Source organism: Rhincodon typus, unplaced genomic scaffold, assembly GCF_021869965.1.
Source record: "Rhincodon typus isolate 14 unplaced genomic scaffold, sRhiTyp1.1 hic_rhity00000683, whole genome shotgun sequence".
NCBI classification, from domain to species: Eukaryota; Metazoa; Chordata; class Chondrichthyes; order Orectolobiformes; family Rhincodontidae; genus Rhincodon; species Rhincodon typus.
The window spans coordinates 44,001-50,000 of record NW_025966321.1 but is presented as its reverse complement, the minus strand read 5'-3'; the positions used below and the strand labels follow the sequence as shown (position 1 = coordinate 50,000).

The following is a 6,000-nucleotide window of genomic DNA, read 5'->3' as shown; positions in this document are numbered from 1 at the left end:
TCGATCTGAATGATTTATAAACTATAATTTTTTTTGTCACATACATGATTGAAGGAGCCTGCATTTATAAGGTATCTTTCATTCCCCAGAACATTCCGAATGTAATGAAACAATAGAATCATGGAATTACCTAGTGTGGAAACAGGCCCTTCGGCCCAACAAGTCCACACCGACCCGCAGAGCCTCCTACCCTGACCCACACCCCTATAACCCACTAATCTACACATCCCTGAACACTATGGGCAATTTAGCCTGGCCAATCTAACTAGCCTGCACATCTTTGGACAGTGGAAGGAAACCGGAGCACCTGGAGGAAACCCACGCAGACACGGGAAGAATGTGCAAACTCCAGACAGACAGTCGCTCGAGGGTGGAATTGAACCCTGGTCACTGGCGCTGTGAGGCAACAGTGTTAACCACTGAGCCACCATGCTGCCCATAGTAGGCCTCAGCGATAGGGAGAAGTTGGCCAGGATAGGCCTTGGAACATCGGAGAATGAGGGGTGATCTTATCGAGATGTATAAAATCATGAGGGGCACAGATAGGAAGAATGCATGTAGTCTCTTTCCCAGGGATGAGGAATTGAAAACTGAAGAGCATAGGTTTAAGGTGAGAGGGGAAAGATTTGAGAAGGACCTGAGGGGTCACTTCTTCACACAGAGAGTGGTGCGTATATGGAATGGGCTGCCAGAGAAAGTGGTTGAGGCAGGTACAATAGCTACATTTAAAAATCATTTGCATAGATTCATGGGTGGGAAGGGTTGAGACGGATATCGACCAAATGCGGGCAATTGGAACTAGCTGAATGGGCATCATGGTCAGCATGGACCAGCTTGGGCTGAAGGGCCTATTTCCATGCTTGATGACTCTAATGACTCTAATGCATGAAGTGTGGTCACTGTTGTAGGCTATGAAATGGCTACAGCCAATTTGTGCAGTAAGGTGGGTGGGGGGGGGGGGGGGGGGGAGCAGTTAAGCTGGTTTAAGTGTTGATTGATGGGTAAATGTTGGTTTGGAGGACCTCCCCCGTCTATTTTAAGCCATCTGAGGGGATAGAAAAAGCTTAGATTTAGCAACTGGTGCAACAGAAGACCTCGCCGACAGTGCAGTCCTCCTTCTATATTGCAGTTGAGCATCAAATGTGATTGTAGGCGCATTTCTCTAGAGTGGGACTTGGAACTCATCACTTTTCAATTCAGTAACAAGTAACACTAAGCCAAGGCTGGGGACACTGGAATGATAATTAACATTAATAACATTGACAGGTTAATGTTAAAAATAGTACTGGTGTTTATCTACATTATATTCACATTTACTAACTGATCAAAAATATATCATTAAAAGGTTGGTATTTTCAGGAAAGTTTGAGATAAGTGAGGATTTTTCAGCTTTTAAAATCTTTCCATCGTCTGCTATTTTATTCACTCTTATCCTAAAGGCACTGATTCATGCACACAGGTACCTGCAGACCTCTGGTACCTCACCTGACTGACAATTATGACACAAAAGAGAAATAGGCAATGATAATTGTAGAGCCTGTTTCCAGAACAGCTCATGCTCCACAGAGCTTGAATTTGGCCTGCCCAGTCTATAGGACTCAGAAATATACGACAAGTACCGCCAAATACTTTTGTCGCTTGGATTTATGATCTGTTTTAACCTTCTGTCAGGAGATGTGTAATATTTTTCCTTTACTACAGTGATTGTGGTTCTAAGCGTATTTATCAACAGGATCTGAAAAACTCAGGTGTGCCAAGGTATACGCGACATCCTCGTAATGTTCTGTGATGAATCTCCGCATTAATTGCTGTTGGCAACTGAACACTGGTTAAAAGCAAAATACGGCGGATGCTAGAGATCTGAAATAAAAACAAAAAACGCTGGACAATCTCAGCAGGTCTGAAAGTATCTGTAGTGAGAAAAAAGGAGGTAACGTTTCCAGCCCGATATTGACTACATCGGAACGCTTATTCTGAAACTACTTATTAATAGAATAAATTAAAACTATTTAAGAGTTCCAGCACCCGCCAGTACCTTGTCTTTATTATAACGTAATGAAATAGATTTACAATCGGACATGAAAAAAAAAGTACTGGAGAAACTCAGCAGCATCTGTGGAAAAAGAGAGAGACAAAACATTTGGCTTTAAGTACGACTCTCCGGGAGGAAAAAGGAAAACACATCACCCTCTTCGCAAGCTTAAGGAAATGTAAATCCTCCTTGTAAATTAAGTCTTTGTGAAATTTAGTTCCTGTAACAAGGCGGATTGAGTCTCATTATAACTATCACCAGCTGGGCTGCACGCGCTTCGTTGTTAAGGACTGTATTCCTTCCAGTCCGCTAGTAGCCTAGGACACATCAATGGCAGGAGCTATGGGAAACAGCCGAACATTATCGCGATAACTCCTCTGGGCAGGAGGGGCCGAGAAGAGGGTACGTGCCAAACAGCCTGACGTTGCTGCACAGCACTACGTTGTGATTGGTCAACTCGAAAGAGTGGGCCTGATGGCTGATTGGGCCGTGTCCCTGCAGCGCCCCACATGTTGTAGCCGGAAGTGGGCGTGACCACGCTGGGGGCGGGTTTCGAGCTGACCGCTTCCTGATTGGCTGCCTCGTCTCCCGGGTGACCAAACGGTCGCCTGCCGATTTGAAGAGGCGCGGAGTTGGGGGAGGGGGCGAAAAAAAAAATCATGAGAGGCGCAAAAGAAACAAAACAGCGCTCGGTGAATGAATAATCTAGTCTAGGGTGAAGAAGAAAATAATGTGACAGAGATGCAGAGGAAAAATCAACAGCAAAAAAATTGAAAAGTGGTGAGGGGCGACACTCAGGAGTGACCGGATCTGCCGTCAGATGTGCCGCTGCCGGTCAGTGGTTTCACTGTGCAACCACTGTAGGCCGCAGATCGACAAACACAGAGGCCTACATACATCCCCCTACACTCATACACAGACCTTACGGATAACGTTACTCTTCACAGGAGCAATAAAAGCCACAGTGACGCTGACGAGGGCCCAGCAGCATCATTATTGCGCTTTACCCTGGATGGGACGATTGCCTGTGAGTTCAACCGTATGTTTAATTGTTTTCTATAATTGTGGTATAGCCGAGGAACGTGGAATTCCATCTTTTTCTTCCAGTGTAGATCAGTTTCAAGGTTAGTAATCAATTTTCATTGCATGTGTACAGGGGTGTTCTCTCCTGCTCAGGAAGGATTGTGTTGCTAAAACAGAAAAAAGAGCATTATGTTGTGCTTTGTGCCTACCCAGCCCGTACTGTCTGCACTCAGCCTTGCATTAATTCGGGAATTAGTGATGAATCCACTAGTGCACCCAGTGTGCCTAGGAAATGGGTTGTCTGCAAGTACATGAGTAAGCGTAGAATTGTACAGAGATAGTAGGAACTGCAGATGCTGGAGAATCTGAGGTAACAAGGTGTAGAGCTGGATGAACACAGCCAGCCAAGCAGCATCAGAGGAGCAGGAAAGCTGACGTTTCAGGCCTAGACCCTTCTTCAGAAATGGGGGAGGGGAAGGGGGTTCTGAAATAAATAGGGAGTGAGGGAGAGGCGGATAGAAGATGGATAGAGGAGAAGATAGGTGGAGAGGAGACAGACAGGTCAAAGAGGCGGGGATGGAGCCAGTAAAGGTGAGTGTAGGTGGGGAGGTAGGGAGGAGATAGATCAGTCCAGGGAGGATGGATAGGTCAAGGGGGCGGGATGAGGTTAGTAGGTAGGAGATGGGGGTGGGGCTTGAGGTGGGAGGAGGAGATAGGTGGGAGGAAGGACAGGTTAGGGAGGCGGGGATGAGCTGGGCTGGTTTTGGGATGCAGTAGGGGGACCCATTGTCTCCGCCTGCTCCTGCCCCACCGAACTTATCTCCACCTATCTTGACTCCATTTTCTCCCCCTTGGTCCAGGAACTCCTTACCTACGTCCGTGACACCTCCCACGCCCTCCACCTCCACCAGAATTTCCAATTTCCCAGTCCCCAACACCTCATCTTTACCATGGACATCCAGTCCCTATACACCTGCATTCCCCATACAGATGGCCTAAAGGCCCTCCGCTTCTTCCTGTCCCACAGGCCTGACCTGTCCCCTCCACTGACACACTCATCCGCTTAGCCGAACTCGTCCTCACCCTCAACAACTTCTCTTTCAATTCCTCCCACTTCCTACAGACAAAGGGGGTGTCCGTGGGTACCCACATGGACCCAAGCTATGCCTGCCTCTTTGTGGAACAATCCCTCTTCCATACCTACACTGGCCCTAAACCCCACCTCTTCCTCCATTACATTGATGACTGTAGCGGCGCTGCCTTGTGCTCCCACAAGGAGCTCGAACAGTTCATCCACTTCACCAACACCTTCCACCCCAACCTTAAGTTCACCTGGACCATCTTTAATACCTCTCTCTCCTTCCTGGACCTCTCTGTCTCCATCTCTGGCAACCACCTAGAAATCGATGTCCATTTCAAGCCCACTGACTCCCACAGCTACCTAGAATACACCTCCTCCCACACACCTTCCCTCTAAAAATGCCATCCCCAATGCCCAATTCCTTTGCCCCTGCCGCATCTGCTCCCAGGATGAGGCATTCCACTCCCGTACATCTCACCTGTCCTCGTTTTTCAAGGACCGCAACATCACCCCCCCCACCTCAGTGGTCGAGAACGCCCTCAACCGTGTCTCCCGCATTTCCCGCAACTCATCCCTCACACCCCCTGGTTGCAATAACAACCAAAACAGAATCCCTCTCGTCCTCACATACCACCCCACCAACCTCCGGATTCGATGCATCATCCTCCGACACTTCCGCCATCTGCAATCCGACCCCACCACCAAAGACATTTTTCCCTCCCCACCCTTATCTGCTTTCCGGAGGGACCACTCTCTCAGTGACTCCCTTGTCCGCTCCACACTCCCCTCCAGCCCCACCACACCCGGCACTTTTCCCTGCAACCGCAGGAAGTGCTACACCTGCCCCTACACCTCCCCCCTCACCCCCATCCCAGGCCCCAAGAAGACTTTCCACATCAAGCAGATGTTCACCTGCACATCTGCTAATATGGTATACTGCATCTGCTGTTCCCGTTGTGGCCTCCTCTACATAGGGGAGACCAAGCGGAGGCTTGGGGACCGCTTTGAACACCTACGCTCGGTTCGCACTAAACAACTGCACCTCCCAGTCGCGAACCATTTCAACTCCCCCTCGCATTCCTCAGATGACATGTCCATCCTGGGCTTCCTGCAGTGCCACAACGATGCTACCCAAAGGTTGCAGGAACAGCAACTCCTATTCCGCTTGGGAACCTTGCAGCCCAATGGCATCAGTGTGGACTTCACAAGCTTCAAAATCTCCCCTCCCCCTACCGCATCCCAAAACCAGCCCAGCTCGTCCCCGCCTCCCTAACCTGTCCTTCCTCCCATCTATCCCCTCCTCCCACCTCAAGCCCCACCCCCATCTCCTACCTACTAACCTGATCCTGCCCCCTTGACCTATCCGTCCTCCCTGGACTGATCTATCTCCTCCCTACCTCCCCACCTGCACTCACCTTTACTGGCTCCATCCCCGCCTCTTTGACCTGTCTGTCTCCTCTCCACCTATCTTCTCCTCTCCACCTATCTTCTCCTCTATCCATCTTCTATCTGCCTCCCCCTCTCTCCCTATTTATTTCAGAACCCCCTTCCCCTCCCCCATTTCTGAAGAAGGGTCTAGGCCTGAAATGTCAGCCTTTCTGCTCTTCTGATGCTGCTTGGCCTGCTGTGTTCATCCAGCTCTACACATAGAATTGTACAGTATGTTTCTGCCAGCTCTCTGAAAGTAGCTCCAGTTAGCCCCTGCCTGCTTTTTTACAACAGCTACGTAATTCTCCTTTTTGACTATATTAACCATTTCCTTCGGAAAGCTGTAATTGAATTTCCTGATACCATTCATTCCAGCATTGAATTTCAGATTAGTTTAATGTGTCTCTTTTCATCTCCATTGACCAGTTATCTTCAA

General features: G+C 48.8%; 1 protein-coding gene across 1 annotated transcript in view; it reads left to right on the top strand.

The window, feature by feature from the left end:
- Positions 1-2,641: 2,641 nt before the first annotated feature.
- LOC109916172 (E3 ubiquitin-protein ligase TRIM37) overlaps positions 2,642-6,000 on the top strand; it is a 42,559-nt gene continuing 39,200 nt past the window's right edge. Inside the window, exon 1 of the mRNA XM_048621458.1 lies at positions 2,642-3,059. The gene's annotated coding sequence lies outside the window, so the exon portion shown is untranslated. The remainder of the gene's footprint in view (positions 3,060-6,000) is intronic.